This window comes from Mobula birostris, chromosome 18 (assembly GCF_030028105.1).
Source record: "Mobula birostris isolate sMobBir1 chromosome 18, sMobBir1.hap1, whole genome shotgun sequence".
NCBI classification, from domain to species: Eukaryota; Metazoa; Chordata; class Chondrichthyes; order Myliobatiformes; family Myliobatidae; genus Mobula; species Mobula birostris.
Genome location: NC_092387.1, coordinates 70669106 through 70689384, shown reverse-complemented (window position 1 = coordinate 70689384; position 20279 = coordinate 70669106). Strand labels below are relative to the sequence as shown.

Below are 20279 nucleotides of genomic sequence, written 5' to 3'. Positions count from 1 at the left end.
GCCTTGTGGTCGGGCTGACACTGTACCTCCGGGGATCATAGGCGCTGCGGCCGGAGGTCGGGCGAGCGCGCCGGTTAGGATACTGTACCTCCAGGGCTGTAGAGGCGCTGTGCCCTCAGGTCGGTCTGACGCACTGGTAAGGACACTGTGCCTCCAGAGCTGTAGGGGCGCTGTAGCCGGAGGTCGGTCTGACGCGCCGGACGCTCGTGCTGGTAGAGAGAAGGATGAGGCGGAGGCGGAGGCGGGGTCGGGATTGGGATTGGGATCCAGATCCAGGCGGTCCGGGCGTGAGGAGCGTCAGATCCGGTACTGGGTTCCCGGCTCCCTCGCATCTCGCTGTGGGGTAAGTGACAGGCTCTCGGGCTGGCGTGGCGTCCATCTGAGGGATGGGGTTGGCCAGGGCGAGAGGGGCGAAGTGCTAGGGTGGGCAGGACGGTGAGGGAGTGGGACAGGTTGATGGGCTGGAATTGAGGGGAGGGAGACGGGGACGGGGATGAAGGGTGGGAGTGATGGACTGGAGAAGAGGGAGGGGACTGGGGGGGATGGCATTTCCCTCGCTGGACGCTGTGCCTGGTATTTATTACTTGATACCGGCCAGACGGGGTACCTGGCTGTATATTCAAGACCTGTGCTGATCAACTGTCTGAAGTGTTCACCGTGTCTTCAACCTCTCGCTTCGGCAGTCTGAGACCCACTTGTTTCAAGCAGCCTTCAATTTACAGGTGCTTAGAACGCGGTAACCAGCCTTAATGCTTATCGTCCCGTAGCAGCAGTGATGAAGTGTTTTGAAAGGTTGGTGATGAAACATGTCAACTCCTGCTTGAAAGTGACTTGGATCCGCCCCAATTTGCCTACCAGCACAACAGGTCAACAGCAGATGCCATCTCATTGGCTTTTTACTCAATCCTGGAACATCTGGATAACAAAGATACATACATCAGGATGCTCTTTATCGACTACGTCCCCTCAAAACTAATCAATAAGCTTCAAGACCATGGCCTCAGTACCTCCTTGTGTACTTGGATCCGTGATTTCCTCACAGACCCCAGTCAGTTCGGATTGGCAACAACATCTCCTCCATAATCTTCATCAGCATAGGGCACCACAGGGCTGTGTGCTTAGTCCCCTGCTCTACTCGCTTTACGCTAATAAATGTGTGGCTAAACACAGCTCCAACTCCATATTTAAGTTTGCTGACAACACCATTGTCATAGGCCAGATCAAGGTGCTGATAAAGCAGGTGGGAGAGTGAAAATCTGGCTGAGTGGTGCCTCAACAACAACTCCTTACTCACTGTCAGCAAGATCAAGGAGCTGACTATTGACTTCTGGAGAAGGAAACTGCAGGCCCATGAGCCAGTCCTCAATGGGGGATCAGAGGTGGAGGGGCTCAGCAGCTTCAAATCTCTCAGTGCTATTGTTTCAGAGGACCTGTCCTGGGCCCAGCACGAAGTGCAATTACGAAAAAAGCACGTCAGTACCTCAGCTTCCTTAGGAGTTTGCAAAGATTCAGCAGGAAACATAGAAAACTACACCACATTACAGGGCCCTTCAGTCCACAATGTTGTGCCAACCATGTAACGTACTCTAGAAACTGCTTAGAATTTCCCTACCACATAGCCCTCTATTTTTCAAAGAAATGGCATATAAAACTTTGACGGACTTCTGTAGATATGTGGTGAAGTGTATATTGACTGGCTGTATGACAGCCTGGCATGGAAACACCAATGCACTTGAATGGAAAATCCAGCAGAAAGTACTGGGTACAGCTCAGTCCATCACGGGTAAAGCCCTCCCCATCGTTGAGCAAATCTGTGCGCAATGTATTTATTGCATAGTTATTTATTCATTTATTATAATTATTATTTTTTAAACTACTTTTGCATTTGCACAGTGTTGTCTTTTGCACACTCTGTACTTTTGGTGCGGTCTTTTATTGATTCTATTATGGGTGTTGGATTTATTGAATATGCTGACAAAAAAATGACTCCCGGCTGTACAGTAAGAAAATGGTGACATATATATACTTTAATAATAAATTTACTTTGAACTTGTGTATCACAGATCTGATTTGTCAAGACATTCACAGTCCTTTGCCAAACTAAATTATTCAGAAAGCTCCCTGTTTCATGGGAGGTGGATCGGCTGCAAAATTGCCCTGATTTAAATCATGGTATTAGCTGACAAATACTATATTGAAAGACAAACAAATTTGGGGAGCTGTTGCAGAAACTTAAGATATTGGAAAAAAAGGCTCAGCCTGTCAGGCAACATTTGTGGAATGATAAACAGTCAACTTCTCAGGCCATTGTCAGAACGTGCAACCATTTACTGATGTAATAAATGTACATTATAAATACTCCAACAATGCTGTGTTGTTAGAGCTTTCCGAAAAGAAAATACTGCAGGTACTGGAAATGTTAATACAAATCAAAAAACCCTGGCGTCTCTTGGTAGGGTAAAGAGCAAGTATTAATGTTCCAGTGCAGTGATACTTCGTATAAGCATGTAAAATTGGTTTATTTTTTTACTGGCAGTAAAATGTATTTGTTAATTTGAAAATTGTTTAAGCACTGAGCTTAGTAATCAGAATTTTATAAAATCAGATGCAGGTCAGCATCTAGCCAGATTGGGTAGAGGTCTGCCTTGGGCCGGTTTAATAATCAGACATTTGTAAAATTAGATGCTCTGATTGACATAGGTCAGCAGCTAGCCATCTTGGATTGGACTAGACAGAGGGTGAACTATCTGAATTAAGTTTCAAAACATAATCTTGTGAATTATTTTCTGGTGTGGTAGATGTTGATTTCATTTGAGAAGCCTGTCTATCAAAATCATGTATGCCTCATTAAGGAATCGGTAGTAAGAGGTGCTGCTTACTGGACTGAAACATTTGGAGCTCCTGTAAAGATTTAAAATGAAAATTCATGATTCCTTTGTAGCCTTAATGGATAAAATAACATAAAAATGGTAAACCTTTGACATTTCTGTAAGCAGGTACTAAACCCTGGGTTTTAATCTCGAGAATAGTTCTGTGTTTTTTTTTGTATGCATACGTTGCTCTTGAGAAAACATTGTGAGTTGCAAGCTTGGATGTATTTGTTGCAGTATTCCCACAGCTCTGTTGGGGTTTTCAGTGTTGGGTAGGAAATAACAATATATTTCCAAGTCAGGATTGAGTTGAACTTCATTGTTATAGGTGCACACAGGGTATAAATGTCACACAGGACACACATACACTGTTTATACGAGTAGCATAGTACGTTAAACATGACAAATAAAGTTAACATAAATAATATGGCACTTCCGTGGCATGCCACTCTCAGTAGCCACTTGCATTCCTGTGCATTGGAGTTCCCATAATGCAGTCAGAATGCTTTCAACTATATGTCTGTGGAAGTTTGTTAGAATCTTCGATGACATGCCAAATTTCCAAGAGAGTAGACCTATTAATGTGCCTTCTTCATGGTTGCATCAATGTGTTGGGTCCAGTTTAGGTCCTTTGAGATTTTGACAGGCAGAAACTTGAAGTTGCTTACCCTTACCACCTCTGTCATCTCAATGTGTTTTCCCAACTTTCCCTTCCTGAAGTCCACGTTCCTTGGTGTTGCTGACATTGAGTGTAAGGTTGGTTTCACAACATCACTCTATCAGATGACCTATCTCACCATCTGTTATTCTGCCAACAGTGCTGAATTTGTAAATGGAATTGAGCGACACTTATCTACCCATTCATAGGTATAGAGAGAGTAGAACAGAGGCTGAGATGTTCATTTGTTTATGGTCAGTGGGAAGGAGATTAATTTTTTGATCTGATCGTGAACTCTAATTGAGGAAGTTGAGGATCCACTTGAAGAGAGAAGTGTAGAGCCTTGGGCCTTGGAGCCTGACGATATGTTTTGAGGGAATGACAGTGTGAAATCCAAGCTGAAATTAATTAACAACAGTCTGATGTGCATTCTCGTCATCCTGGTTCTCCACAGCAGAATGGAGGGCCAGTGCGATAGTGTCTGCTGTAGACCTATGGTGGTGACTGGTGAAATGAAATGGGTCCAGGTCCTTACTGAGGCAGGAGTTGCTTCAATCCATAACTAACTCTCAAAGTCTTCGTTGTGATAGATGTAATTGCTGCTAGATGGTAATAATTGAGTTGGGCCACCCTGATCTTCTTGGGCACTGGTACAATTGATGCCATCTTGAAGCAGGTTGAAGATGTCCCTGAACACTCCAGCCAGTTGGTCAGCACAGGTTTCTAGCACTTGACCAGGGGCCTGTCGGGGCCTGATGCCTTGCTAAGGGTTCACCCTCCTTAAGGGTGATCTGACTTCAGCCTGCAAGACTGAGATCACAGGGTTGTCGGGTGTTGTGGGGAGGAACAGTCTTGTCATGACAGATGAGTAATGGTTCCTGTTTATATCAGCTGACTCAGTGTTGGGAGCTCATCATTCTCAAGTTGTGAAATAGGCTGTGGATTAGGCAGGAGAGGAACCTGCCAGGATTGTTGTATGTGGCCGTGCTCTTTGCTGTATCAGGTAGTTGTAAGTTATTGAGAGGGGAATAGGTACATTGAGTAAACCTGCATAAGTAACTGCATTGCGTCCTCGATTCATAATACAGAAATGGTGTGCAGGTGATTGTCAAGTACAGTGGATTCCAGTTAATTGGGACACACTGGGAGCTGTACATTTGGGCCCAGTTAAGCTGTTATAGAAGTTTCATGGAAATAGTTAAAAAGGCATAAAAAAAAGACACACTACTGTTTAACTGAGTAACAAATTATATATTATATAACAAATACAGAACAAATTGGAGCAGTATCAATATTACTACAGTACCATAAAACTATGTACTGGTTATCAATGGAGTGTACATGCCATGTTATAAATGAACAAAATCAGTGCAGACACCCATGGACTGCCTTCATACAATGCTTTCAATTATTCTATCCTCCACATCTTCATTTTCATTGTAACATTCAAGATTATCTCATGGAGCTTAGAAAAATAGAGGGCTATGGGTAACCCTAGGTAATTTCTAAAGTGAGTACATGTTCGGCACAGCAATGTGGGCTGAAGGGCCTGTATTGTGCTGAAGATTTTCTATGTTTCTATTATTGTTGATATCTTAATTTTTTGTGGTTTCTAACTTGTTGAAGTAATGAAATTGTTTCCTGTTCACTCCTGGCTGTTTCTTGCATCTCCAAAGCCTGAATACTTGAAATCGCAGTGAGCAGAACTGTTCTGAATTGTCATACTGTTTATTTCTCACCAACTGACAGTGACAAAAATCACTGCTTTTTGTACACAAAGCGCAAACACATGCGACTGATACCTCTCAAAAACTATTCACTCTCAGTGCAGTTTTGTGTCTAATGGCCACAGAAGTGCACATGACTGATGCTAAAGAGAAACTCTCTCCTGCCCTAATTAAGAGGCATAGTGTCCCAAATAAGTGAAAGGGATCCCAGCTATTTTTTCAGTTTTTTTGTTCTTTTAAGAGTTGTGGCAAATAAGTGGTTGCCCCGTTTAACTGATGAACCAATTAACCAAAATTCACTGTTTTGTCTTGGATGTGTTGAGCTGGTATGTTATGGTCCTTTTACTTATGCAGGCAATTCATCCAATAGTGAACCATTGCCTTGTAGATAAAGGAATCATTTGGGAGAGTTGCTACCTCCACAACACTCCCCAACTTACAGACACACTGGTCAACTTTCATCTTTTATTGCTGCTGTTTCACATATTTATATGACTGCTTGTTTTATTATAATAGTGACAGTAACATTATATTGCCATGCACCTCACACTTTATGTCAACCTGTCACTCTTTAGGCCATGTCTCTCAGGGGCTAGTGCTAATACTATTTTGTGATTGTATGTCCTGGTTTGTAACTATAATGGGTGCTTGTGAGAGTATAGATAGATAGATATACTTTATTGATCCTGAGGGAAATTGGGTTTTGTTACAGCTGCCCAACCAAGAATAGAGCATAAATATAGCAATACAAAAACCACAAACAATCAAACAACAAAATGCAAACTATGCCAGATGGAAATAAGTCCAGGACCAGCCTATTGGCTCAGGGTGTCTGACCCTCCACGGGAGGAGCTGCAAAGTTCGATGGCCACAGGCAGGAACAACCTCCCATGACGCCCAGTGTTGTATCTTGGTGGAATACGGCCGGAGTCCAACAGCAAAAAGTTCAATATCCGGTCTACAAACACGTTCCTCGATCGTAATATGACCTGGATTGCACCATCCGTTGTTAACCAGAACAGCAAGCCCCCAACTCCTTTATGTTTACCACTTTCAGTGCACTTCCAGTCAGCCCGAACAGTCTGGAAGCCGTATGTACTATGTTTTGCACCTTGGCCCCAGAGGATCAATATTTCATTTAGCAATATACAATGAATGATAATTAAACTTCAACATGATATCGCACTTTTAACTTGCTCAGTTAGGCACAGTAGGTACCTTATTAAACCACCTAGATAGTGCTGCATCTTTCTCCCTCCCCCCTCCTCTCCTTACCACCCTCCTCTCCCTACCCCGCCCCCAAGCCACTGTGCTGTTGATAATGTCAATGAATATTATGCGTACGTGTTTGAACTCTCACTGTGTATGTGGCTCGGATTTGACCTGTATTTTATCAGTACCTAGCTGATCCAGGGAACTGCATGATATTGAACTTTGCAACAGTGATCATGGCTATGTGAGTTTGTCTTGGAGGGAATAGCTTATAAGACCATAAGACATAGGAGCGGAATTAGGCCATCTGGTCCATCGAGTCTGCTCCGTCATTTAGTGTCAAGGCTGATCCTATTTTTACGGCCTTCTCCCTGTAACCTTTGATGCCATGTCCAATCAAGAACCTATCAATCTCTGCCTTAAATACACCCAACGACCTGGCCTCCACAGCTGCATGTGGCAATAAATTCCACATATTCAGTACTCTTTGGCTAAAGAAATTTCTCCACATCTCTGTTTTGAAAGGGCATCCCAATATCCTGAGGCTGTGTCCTCTTGTCCTCGACTCTCCCACCGTGGGAAACATCCTTTCCACATCTACTCTGTCTAGGCCTTTCAACATTCGAAAGTTTCAATGAGATTCCCTGTTGTCCTTCTGAATCCCAGTGAATACAGACCCAGAACCATCAAACATTCCTCTTATGATAACCCTTTCATTCCTGGAATCATCCTTGTGAACCTCCCCTCCTCAGTAGGAGGGGGGTTGTTACTTATGCTGTGTCGTCCATGGGCAGGAAGTCCTGTGGCAGCAACTTCGAAGTGACTCTTTTTCTTTATCCTCCATAGGGTTATCGGCTGTGGTGAATTTTCTCTGTATTCCATTCAAATTACAGGTAATTTTCTGTTCAGTGCTGAGAGTAATAATCAGTGCAAATTAGTTTGCAGAAGTGGGAGTGTAACCTTGAATGAGAGCTAAGTTATAATTTGCCACAAAGAGCAATTATCATTGATATTTTTTAAAAGGTACAGCTTTAATAAACCAGTTCCCTGGCTTATAACTTTCTGATATAAATTGCTGGTTTTAGCTTTATGCTGAAATGTGCTTTGCAATGTTTCCAATGAATGATTATGTATCCTATCCCATAAAATTACTTGTGTTTATAATTTGGGATTCGGACATCAGACGCAAGGCCAACATTTATTGCAGGTCTGTTAATTATGCTTAAGCAGACGGGAGGAGGCCGTGAGCATTCCTGGTGAGGCTGCCCTCACATTGCTGAGATCTGGAGAGTCCTGAAATATAGATCCAGTGATTATCAAAGAACAGTGATGTACTTTGAAGTCAGGATGGGGAAATAAGCTGTGAGTACCCTGCTCTTGAAGTCTTGATGTTATTGGTAGAGATCACTGTGTGTAGGTGGAGGTAGCCGCGTGGGCAGAAGTGTTGTCAGAATAGCCGAGGTGAGCAAGGACACTAGCTGGTAGTGGAGGATGAGAAACCACTACTACTACTACTGCGTCGACTCAGGCCTAGGGGGCCGGCGTCGGGCACGATGACGGACTCTCCACTTCTCCCTCTCCTTCATCAGTGTGTTCAGTTCATCTACATTAGCCACGCCATAGTCTTGAGAGGATGCCCAGGGTTTATCCTCCCATGCTTGGGCTCCCATATGATGACTAGGCTGGCAGGTAGCTCGGGGTGGCGTAGACAGTGCCCCGCGAGTTGCAGTCTTCTCGCCTGATTTACTGTCAGGTCAGGGCCTTGCCTTGCTACTGGTATCATGTAGCCCAGTACTACCTGTCTCGGGTCGAGTTGTTGGCGACTCAGCCGGCACACCGCCGGTGCACTTCGGTTAACCAGGGAGGGTGTGTAGGCACCCAGCAGGACTAAAAACAAAACCTGTCAAAGGGTGGATGAACTCTTCGTGAGTCAACGGCCACCCACTGTCTGTGTGAGGAGTGGTGCGCCACACAGTCTTTCGTTTCGCGGCTTGTTAGGCATTATGATGAGAAACCAGTCAAGGAAATTGCTTTGTCCTGCATAATATCAAACTTCTTGAGAGTTGTTGGAGTTGCAGTTAGGCCATGTATACAGTGAAACGACTGAGTTTCAGGAGGTAAGTCACTCACTGTAGAATATTGAACCTCTGGCTTGTTCCTGTTGTCTTTGTTGTCTTTTGCATTGCCCAGTTGGTGCAGTGTTTCATTAGGATTATTATTCTATTATAGATTTATTGAGTATGTCCATAAGAAAATTAATCTCAGGGTGTATATGGTGACATATGTACTTTGATAATAGATTTACTTTGAACTTTCAAGAGATTATTTATGTGGCATGTCAAATTAAGTTTTTGATTAAAAGTGAACCCCACCTCATGCCATTGTTGATGGGGGAACTCTATGATGGTATTGCCAGGGCTGTTAAAGATAAGTGGTTACACATGCTTGTTGGAGATGGCCATAAGACATAGGAGCAGAATTAGGCCATTCAGCCCATCGAGTCTGCTCCGCCATTCCGTTATGGCTGAACGCTGAACCCTGATCCCACTCAACCCCATAGACCTGCCTTCTCGCCAGAACTTTTGATGCCCTGACCAATCAGGAAACTCTCAGTTTTCGCTTTAAATATACCCATGGTCTTGGTCTCCACAGCTGTCTGTGGCAGAGCATTCGATAGATTCATTACTCTCTGGCTGAAAAAATCTTCCTTACCTCTGTTCTAAGGGGTCGCCTCTCAATTTTGAGGCTGTCCCTCCAGTTCTGGACGCTCCTACCATGGGAAACATCCTCTCCACATTGACCCTATCTAGTCCTTTACACATTTGGTAGGTTTCAGTTAGATCCACCCCCCATGCCCCACCCCCGGGCATTCTTCTAAATTCCAGTGAGTCCAGTAAGTACAGACCCATAGCTGCCAAACGTTCCTCATATGTTAACCCCTTCATTTCTGGAATTATCCTCATGAATCTCCTCTGGACTCCCTCCAATGACAACACATCTTTTCTGAGATATGGGACCCAAAATTTTTGACAATACTCCAAGTGAGGCCTGATTAGTGTCTTATACAGCCTCAGCATTATCTCCTTGATTTAATACACTATTCCCCTTGAACTGAATGCCAACATTGCATTTGCCTTCTTTACCACAGACTCAGCACAACATAAGAAATAGGAGCAGGAGTAGGCCATCTGGCCCGATGAGCCTGCTCCAACAATCAATAAGCTCACAGCTGATCTGGCCATGGACTCATCTCCACCTACCAGCATTTTCCCCATAACCCTTACTTCCCCTACTGTGCAAAAATCTATCTAACCTTCTCTTAAATATATTTACTGAGGTAGTCTCCACTGCTTCATTGAGCAGAGAATTCCACAGATTCACCACTCTCTGGGAAAAGCAGTTCTTCCACATCTCCATCCTAAATCTATTCCCATGAATCTTGAGGCTATGTCCCCTAGTTCTAGTCTCACCCAACAGTGGAAACAACTTTCCTGCCTCTATCTTATCTATCCCTTTCATAATTTTAAATGTTTCTATAAGATCTCCTTTCATTCTTCTGAATTCCAGCGCGTGCAGTCATGGGCGACTCAGTCTCTCCTCCTAGTCTAACCCCCTCATCTCTAGAATCAACTTGGTGAACGTCCTCTGCTCCAAAGCCAGTTTATCCTTCCTCAAGTAAGGAGACCAGACTACACGCAGTACTCCAGGTGCGGCCTCACCACAACCCTGCACAGTTGCAGCATAACCTCCGTGCTCTTAAATTCAATCTCTCTAGCAACGAAGGCCAATATCCCATTTGCCTTCTTGATAGCCTGCTGCTCCTGCAAACCAACCTTTTGTGATTCATGCACAAGCACCCCCAAGTCCCTCTGCACAGTAGCATGGTACAGTTTTTTACCTCCCAAATTGGATGACCTCTTATTTACCAACATTGTACTCCACCTGCCAGACCTTTGCCCACTCACTTAGCCTATCTATACCTCTCTGCAGGCTTTCCGTATTTTCTGCACAATTTGCTTTTGAACTCAATTTGGTATCGTCAGCAAACTTAGATACACTACACTCGGTCCCCTCTTCCGGATTGTTATTGTATATTGTGAACAGTTGCGGGCCCAGCACTGACCCCTGTGGCACACCGCTCCCCACTGATTGCCAACCAGATATACACCCGTGTATCCCAACTCTCTGCTTTCTACTAGTTAACCAATCCTCTATCCATGCTAATATATCAGCCCCAACTCTTGCATCCTTATCTTATGGATAAGTCTTTAACGTAGCACCTTATTGAACACCTTCTGGAAATCCAAGTAAGTAACATCCATCTGTTCCCCTCTATCCACTGCACTGGTTATATCCGCAAAGAGCTCCAGTAAGTTTGTCAAACAGGACCTGTCTTTGCTGAATCCATGCTGGGTCTGCCTGATGGATCCATTTCTTTCCAGATGCCTTGCTATTTCTTCTTTAATGATAGCTTTAAGCATTTTCCCGGCAACAGATGTTAAACTAACTGGCCTATAGTTACCTGCCTTTTGCCAACATCCTTTTTTGAATAGTGGCGTGACATTCGCCCATCTTCCAATCTGCTGGAACCTGCCCAGAATCCAGAGAATTTTGATAAATCATCACCAAAGCCTCTACTATGACTTGTGCCATTTCTTTCAGTACCCTGGGATGCATTCCATCAGGACCAGGGCATTTATACATCTTCAGGCCACAAGTTTGCTCAACAATACCTCTTTAGTGTTAGCTTTTGTGTCAAGGTCCTCGCCTGCCATCGCATCTATGACATTTTTCTTTAGCATGTTAGATGTGTCCTCCACCTTGAAGACCAACACAAAGTACTCATTCAAGCCTCAGCCACTTACTAATTGCCCAATATCAATTTCCCCTTCTCATCCTCCAAAGGACCTACATTCACTTCAGCCATTCTTTTCCACTTTATATAATTATAAAAACTTTTACTATCTGTTTTTATATTCTTGCTAGTTTATTTCAGTGGTACTTCGTTGATTTTTAAAGTTTTCTCAATCTTCTAGTTTCCCACTACTCTTGGCGACTCTGTATGCATGAGCTTTTAATCTGATGCTTCCCCTTATTTCCTTAGTTATTTAAAGCTGGCTCTCCCCACCCTTGCATCCTTGCTTTTAACTGGAATATACTTTTGTTAAGCACAGTGAAAAATCTCTTTGAAAGTGTTCCACTTCCTCAACTGTTCCACCGTATAACCTGCTTCCCAGTCTACACTAGCCAAATCCTCCCTCATCCCATTGTAGTCTCCATTGTTTAGGCATAATACATTGGTTTTAGATTGAACTATTGCACCCTCCAGTTGTGTGAGAAATTCAATCATACTGTGATCACTCTTCCCAAGAGGATCCCTAACTACAAGATCCCTCACTAATTTTACCTGTCCCATTGCACAGGACCAGATCTAAGATAGCACATTCCTTTGTAGGTTTAGTAACATGCTGTTCAAGAAAGCCATCATGGATGCATTCTATGAAGTCCTCTTCAAGACTGCCTTGACCGACTTGATTCACCCAGTCTATGTACAAGTTAAAGTCCTCCATGATAGCTGCTGTTCAGATGTCTCAGATATTTCTCTGTTTATTGTCTGTGCCACTGTAATGACATTATCCGGTGGCTGATAGACAAGTCCCACCAGTGATTTTTTTCCCGTTACTATTCCTACCCAGATGGATTCAACATCCTGCTCCTTAGATCTTATATCGTCTCTCACTATCGCCCTGCTCTCATCCTTAATTAAGAGTGCTAACCTGTAAATTAACCTTCTGGAAGTCCTGCATGAGGACTCCTAAGACCCCTTGCACCTCTGATATTTGAGTTTTCTCCCCATTTAGAAAATAGTCTGCATTTTTATTCCTTTTACTAAAATGCATTGTCATACATTTCCCAAAACTGTATTCCATCTCAAACAAGAGAAACTCTGCAGATGCAGGAAACCTGAGCAACACACGCAAAATGCTGGAGGAACTCAGCAGGCCAGGCAGCATCTAAGAAAAGAGTACAGTTGACGTTTCCGCAGGAAGTGTGTTGCACTGTATTCCATCTACCACTTTTTTGGCCATTTTTCCAATTTGTCTAAGTCCTTCTGTAATCACTTTACTTCCTCAGCACTACCTACCCCTCCACCTATCTTCGTATCATCTGCAAACTTTGCCACAAAGCCATCAATTCCATTATCTAAGTCATTGACATTGTTTTCTGAATGTTTTACCAATGTACCTGCTGTGTAAATGTTTATGCAATCAGATACTACACTCGTCTCTTTTCTAGAAACCCTTATCAGATATTGACATTTGTTGTTTGTTTCACATAGTTTATTTATAAGACCATAAGATATAGGAGCAGATGTAGGCTATTCAGCCCATCGAGTCACTGCCATTCAATTATGGGCTGATCCAATTCTTCCAGCCATCCCCGCTCCCTTGCTTTCTCCCTATACCATTTGATGCCCTGGCTAATCAAGAGCCTATCTGTATCTGCCTTAAATGCACCCAATGACATAGCCTCCACAGCCACTCTTGGCAACAGATTTCACAGATTTACCACCCTCTGACCAAAGTAATTTCTCGGCATCTCTGTTTTAAATGGACGTTCTTCAATCCTGAAGTCGTGCCCTCTTGTCTTAGAATCCCCTACCATGAGAAATAACTTTGCCATACCTAATCTGTTCAGAGCTTTTAACATTTGGAATGTTTCTATGAGATCCCTGGTCATTCTCCTGAACTCCAGGGAATACAGCCCAAGAGCTGCCGGACACTCCCTTTCATTCCTGGAATCATCCTCGTGAATCTTCTCTGAACTCTCTCCAATATCAGTATATCCTTTCTAAAATAAGGAGCACTAAACAGCACACGATACTCCCAGGTGTGGTCTCACAAGTGCCTTATGGAGCCTCAACATCACATCCCTGCTCTTATATTCTACACCTCTAGAAATGAATGCCAACATTGCATTCGCCTTCTGCACCACCGACTCAACCTGGAGGTTAACCTTTAGGGTATCCTGCACAAGGACTCCCTAGACCCTTTGCATCTCTGCATTTTGAATTCTCTCCCCATCTAGATAATAGTCAGCCCGTTTATTTCTTCCGCCAAAGTGCATGACCATACAAAAAGCTGAAAGACCTAAGGATGCATAGGTCACCCAGACCAGATGAACTGTACCCTAGCGGTAGAGATTGTGGAGGCATTAGTAATGATCTTTCAAAAATAATTGGACTCTGGCATGGTGCCAGAGGACTGGAAAATTGCAGATGTCACTTCACTCTTTAAGAAAGGAGGCAGGCAGCAGAAAGGAAATTATCGACCCATTAGCTTGACCTCAGTGGTTGGGAAGATGTTGGAGTCAATTGTTGAGGAGGTTATGCAGTAGTTGGAGACACAGGACAAGATTGGACAAAGTCAGCATGGTTTCCTTCAGGGAAAATCTTGCCTGATGAACCTGTTGGAATTCTTTGAGGAGATTACACGTAGGATAGGTAAAGGGGGTCCAATGGATGTTGGATATTTGGCGTTTCAGAAGGCCTTTGACAAGGCAGTGCTGCTTACCAAGTTAAGAGCTCATGGTATTACAGGAAAGTTACTGGCATGGTTAGAGCATTGGCTGATTGGTAGGAGGCAGTGAGTGGGAATAAAAGGATCTTTTTCTAGTTGGCTGGCAGTGATTATTGGTGTTTTGCAGGGGTTGGTGTTGGGACCGTTTCTTTTCATGCTGTATTATCAATGATTTAGATAATGGAATAGATGGATTTGTTGCCAGGTTTGCAGATGATACGGAGATTGGTGGAGGAGCAGTTAGTGTTGAGGAAACAGGTAGTCTGCAGAGGATTTAGACAGATTAGGGGATTGGACAAATGAAATACAATGTTAGAATATGCATGATCATGCACTTTGGTAGTAGAAATACGTTTGTAAGTGAGCAGACTATTTTCTAAGTGGGGAGCAAACCCAAAAATCTAAGATGCAAAGGGACTTGGGAGTCCTTGTGCAGAACAACCTAAAGTTTAACTTGCAGGTAGAGTTGGTGGTGAGGAAGGAAAATGCAATGTTAGCATTTATTTAAAGAATCTAGAATACAAGAGCAGGGATGTGATGCTGAGGCTTTTAAGTCACTGGTGAGGCCTCACCTTGAGTATTGTGAACAGTTTTGGGCTCCTCATCTAAGAAATATTGTGCTGGCATTGGGGACGGTTCAGAGGAGGCTCACAAGGATGATTTCGGGAATGAAAGGATTATCGTATGAGGAACATCTGATGACTCTGGGTCTGTACTCGCTGGAATTTAGGAGGATGAGGGGGGATCTCATTGAAACCTTTTGATTGTTGAAAGGGCTAGACAGAGTAAATTTGGAAAGGATGTTTCCCATGGTGGGGGAGTCTAGGACACGAGGGCACAGCCTCAGGATAGAGGGGCGTCCATTTAAAACAGAAATGCAGAGAAATTTCTTTAGCCAAATGGTGAATCTGTGAAGTTCTTTACCACAGGCAGATGTAGAGGCCAGGTTGTTGAATTGAAATGAATTGGCTTTATTACTTCCATCCTTCACTTACGTGAGTAAAAATCTAAATGTGCAGTGTGCAATTTATAGTAATTTAAGGTGTATTTAAGGCAGAGCTTGAGTGGTTCTTGATTGGACACAGCATCAAAGGTGACATGGAGAGGGGAAAAGGGATCAGCCACGATTGAATGGCGGAGCAGACTCGACAGGCTAAGTGGACTAATTCTGCTCCTATGTCTAATGGTGTTAAGGTCCAACCTGAGTGTGGCCTCATCACAACGGTAGAGGACGCCATGGACTGACATGTCGGAATAGGAATGGGGAGTGGAATTACAATGGGTGGCTACTGGGAGATCCAGGTTTTTTTGACAGACGGAGAGTTGGTGCTTGGCAAAGTGGTATCACTGATAAACTGGAAGTCACACCGGGAGCATTGGATACAACCCCAACAGACTCACGGGTGAAGTGTCGCCTCACCTGGAAGGACTGTTTGGGGCCCTTAATGGTAGTCAGGGAGGAGGTGTAGGGGCAGGTGTAGCACTTCTTTTGCCTGCAAGGATAAGTACCAGGAGGGAGATCATGGGGAGAGATGAATAGACAAGGGAATTGCTTAGGGAGTGATCATTATGGATAGCAAAAAGTGACAGGAAGGAAAGATGTGGTTGATGGTGGTGGGATCCCAAAGGAGATGCCGGGTGTTCTGGAGAATTATGTGCCAGACGCAGAGGCTGGTGGGGTGGTAGGTGAGGACAAGAGGAACCCTGTTGCTGGTGAGGTGGTGGGAGGGCAGATGTGCATGAAATTGAAGAGATGTGGTTGAGGGCAGTGTTGATGGTGGAGGAAGGGAAGCCCCTTTCTTTGAAGAATGAGGACATTTCCTTAGTTCTGGAATTAAAAAGTCTCATCCTGAGAGCAAAGACGGAGGAACTAAAGGGGACGGCATTTTTACAAGTAACAGGGTGGGAAAGGTATAGTCCAGGTAGCTGTGAGATTCAGTGGGTTCATAATAGACATCAGTAGATAAGCTGTCTCCAGAGATAGAAATAGAGATATCGAGAAAAGAATGGCCTGGTGCTTCTTGGTGGGGTCCCGTTTGAAGGGTAAGTAAGAGGAAGTGACTGATAGTTGTTGCTGAGCCTCTGCAAGGTAGAGGTTAGTCCACTAAGCTACTCCAGCACTCCCCTTATCTCCGCAAACACGAGGAAATCTACAGATGCTGGAAATTCAAGCAACACACACAAAATGCTGGTGTAACACAGCAGGCCAGACAGCATCCATAGGAAGAATCACAGTTGACGTTTCGGGCCAAGACCCTTCATCAGGACTAACTGAAAGGAGAGATAGTAAGAGATTTGAAAGTGGGAGAGGGAGATACGAAATGATAGGAGAAGACAGGAGGGGGAGGGATGAAGCTAAGAGCTGGACAGGTGATTGGCAAAAGGGATACAAGGCTGGAGAAGGGAGAGGATCATGGAACAGGAGGCCTAGGGAGAAAGAAAGGGGGAGGGGAGCGCCAGAGGAAGATGAGAGCAGGCAAGGAGTTGTTGTGAGAGGGACAGAGAGAGAAAAAGGAGAGAGAGAGAGAAAAAAGGAAAAAAAAATAAGGGATAGGGTAAGAACGGGAGAAGGGGCATTAATGGAAGTTAGAGAAGTCAACGTTCATGCCGTCAGGTTGGAGGCTACCCAGACGGAATATAAGGTGTTGTTCCTCCAACCTGAGTGTGGCTTCATTTTGACAGTAGAGGAGGCCATGGATAGACATATCAGAATGGGAATGGGACGTGGAATTAAAATGTGTGGCCACTGGGAGATCCTGCCAAAACGTCGACTGTGCTTCTTCCAATGGATGCTGTCTGCCCTGCTGTGTTCCACCAGCATTTTGTGTGTGTTACTCCCCTTATCTGCGGGTTTGATGGTGAGGTTAGGATTAGTGTGGAGAAAGTAGAGAACAGTGCATTCGGAAGGAGTTCTCAATCATTGCAGATCCAGGAACAACATCTGCATCTTCGAACTGTTGAAATCCCTCAGAGAAAACAGAGACCTTTTCTCGCTGAGAAAACTGGCACATCTGATATCAGGGGCGGCCTACTAGTGTGGAGCTGGCAGATTTGATGTCGGGGGTAGCCTACTGGTGTGAAGCTGGTGAACTGAAAATATGGAGAAATTAGAAGATCCTCCTTGGTTTGTCTGACTGTGTCCATTTGGGTACAATAGGGGTCGGTGCTCGGTCTCCAGCTACAGACTATCCCTGGGTTACAAATACCAAACCTATGAACACTCCGAAATATGATTGACCCTATAATATAATGGACGATATCAATGAATGACGTCGATTACAACGTGGCACATTGTGTACAGGGTGGAAGAATAAGGCAATTTGTTCCAAAGTCCCAAGGTTCCTTCATGAGCAGAATAGCTGAAGTTGCTGATAAGTGTTTTGTGCTATTAAAAGTGTATCTTTTGTCCTTTGCTCAGTTAGATTGTTGAAGGGAGAAGTCATTGTTGCACAGATGAGAACAGTGTGTGTCCAGGGAACTTTGGAACAAGTTGCTGATACTGTGCTACATTAGTGTGTGCTTTAATAATCTAATTAGGGATGGAGTGGTACTGACCTCTATTTTTGATCCTAGTTGAGTGGAACTTCCACCACTTGAAAGCTGATCGCAGCTTCATGAGACGTTTGTTTGGGGAGCAGGTGAGAGATGTGACCTAGGGCGGGAGGGTGATATTTGTGGGTGTTCATTTCACGTTTGTCGGTGGTAGGGTCTGATATTTTAGTAAGGGAGTGAGTGGGGTGTTTCCTGGGAATTCGATTCAAGTTTTCTTGACGATTAGGATGGTCTACCCACCAGAACCAGACTTGTGTGTTTTATTTAGCCAGGTTTGGCTCAGTGATAAGTTCGATGGTTGGTGTAAGAGAATGCTAGTGAGAGTTTGACCAGAGTTTTGTTTCTGTGGACACCTGTTTCAAGTTTGCCTCAGTGCCATATTCCGATGGTGATATAAACCACATTGAGACCCTGGAATGTTGACTGTCTATTCCTCTCCACGGATACTGCCTGACCTGCAGCGTTTTGTGTGTCCCCCCACCTGCAGCGTCTGTACAGTAAACATGAAAGCTTACTCAAAATTGGGCAATGTTTTCCCACGTTTGCCTCAGACAAACATGTGGAGTTATTTGCATATGGGATAGATGAGAACCTTAAACTTTTTGGACAAATTTTGGAATGTTAACACCAAGCCTAGAGTCCTGCATGTACCTTAGTTAGTACTCAGGCTTAGGTTGGATTTGTATTGGTCATGATTACATCAGGTTCCAGATCATCCAGACCCCTACTTTACCTGTAGTCACTGTTTAACATACTCTGTACAGATTGAATTTGCTGAAATGTTTGCTTTACCTTAAAAAAAACAAGCTGGAGGTTCAGTCCTGGTGGAGTTTGGATCTTGTGTATGTGAGTCTGAGGATAATGTAATGTGCTAAATATAAAATATAAAATCTGTACACCAGTGTCAGTTTGGTGCATGTGAATTGCATTTGACAATTCCCCATTGGCGAATATTCTGACTTTATTGAGTTGCCAAGGAGGAAATTGGAATGGTGGGAGCTGTGACTTTGAGGTACATTTTGATTCTGTGGCAGCAAGTTTAGTCGACCATCTGTTGTAAATAGTAAATATGTTTACCAAGTTAAGGATACAGGGAATGAGAAAAATATCTTGTTTGAATTGAGTCTAGGCAAGGAAAAGAGTTTGTAACAAGTTGAGACATATTTTACTGAAGCCATTATATCAAGTGAGACAGTGATGAATTTAAGATTCCATCACAGATTTCATGCTGGAGCCCATCTGACCTTGTGCTTCTCTTGTAGCTTGCAGTGTTTGAGTAAAGTGTGGCTGCAGCATGAGTGATGTTTGCCCTAAAACAACAATTTGTAATTGTATTTTGTCATTGGTCTAAAGTAAATTATTCCATCCTGTGTAAGACTCGCATTGTTAGCTGACAGCGAATGCGAACTGCAAATTATGCTGAATAAAGTGAATAAGAAAAGCCTTGAATACGGACTAAAAATCAACCCTAAGAAAACAAAATCGATGGTGGTAAGCAAAACAAACACTGAAGACTCATTCATGATGGTATCATAACAAGTGAATGTACAAGACATTGTAAACACAAAATCATACAAAATACTCTGCAGATGCTGGGGTCAAAGCAACACTCACAACACGCTGGAGGAACTCAGCAGGTCGGGCAGCATCCGTGGAAACTATGAGTCGACGTTTCGGGCCGGAACCCTTCGTCAGGACTGTAGAGGGAAGGGGCAGAGGCCCTATAAAGAAGGTGGGGGGGGGGTGGGAAGGAGAAGGCTGGTAGGTGCCAGGTAAAAAACCAGTAAGAGGAAAGATAAAGGGGTGGGGGAGGGGAAGCGGGGAGGTGATAGGCAGGAAAGGTGAAGGAATGGGGAAAACACAATGGGAAGTAGAAGGAGGCGGAACCATGAAGGAGGTGATAGGCAGCTGGGGGAGGGGGCAGAGTGACATAGGGATAGGGGAAGGGAGGGGGAGGGAATTACCGAAAGTTGGAGAATTCTATGTTCATACCAAGGGGCTGGAGACTACCTAGACGGTATATGAGGTGTATCTCCTCCAACCTGAGTTTAGCCTCATCATGGCAGTAGAGGAGGCCATGTATGGACATATCTGAATGGGAGTGGGAAGCAGAGTTGAAGTGGGTGGCTACTGGGAGATCCTGTCTGTTGTGGCGGATGGAGCAGAGGTGCTCGGCGAAGCGGTTCCCCAATCTGTGTCATTGAACAAGACATTGAACAGATGCGAAAGTTTGACTATCTTGGCAGTTGTCTGACAGATGATGGGAGATATGAGTTGAGATCAGAAGGAGAATAGGTATGGCTAAGACCCAGTTCATGAAGCTAAAAGATCTATGCAATCGGAAGGTAGACATCCAAAGTAGAATCCGCTTCCTTGAGTGTTACGTATAGTCAGTGCTGAGGTATGGATCAGAAACATTGACCCTGAAGAAGGATGACATGAAACTAATTAATGCTTTTGAAATGTGGTGCTATCAACGAATGTTGAAGATCAGCTGGGGCAAGAAAGTTTCAAATGAGAGGGTTTTGTCCGAAGTTGATAGACCACGGATACTGCTGGAGAAGATTATGAAGTTAAAAGTTGCTTATTGTGGACATGTTACGTGGAGATAACATTTTGTTGGACTTGCTATATGGAAAGATGGAGGGAAAGAAAGGAAGAGGGAGGCAAAGAACAACGC

General features: G+C 44.0%; 1 protein-coding gene across 1 annotated transcript in view; it reads left to right on the top strand.

Moving 5' to 3' along the window:
• Positions 1 to 228: 228 nt before the first annotated feature.
• samd8 (sterile alpha motif domain containing 8) overlaps positions 229 to 20279 on the top strand; it is a 78319-nt gene continuing 58268 nt past the window's right edge. Inside the window, exon 1 of the mRNA XM_072282940.1 lies at positions 229 to 343. The gene's annotated coding sequence lies outside the window, so the exon portion shown is untranslated. The remainder of the gene's footprint in view (positions 344 to 20279) is intronic.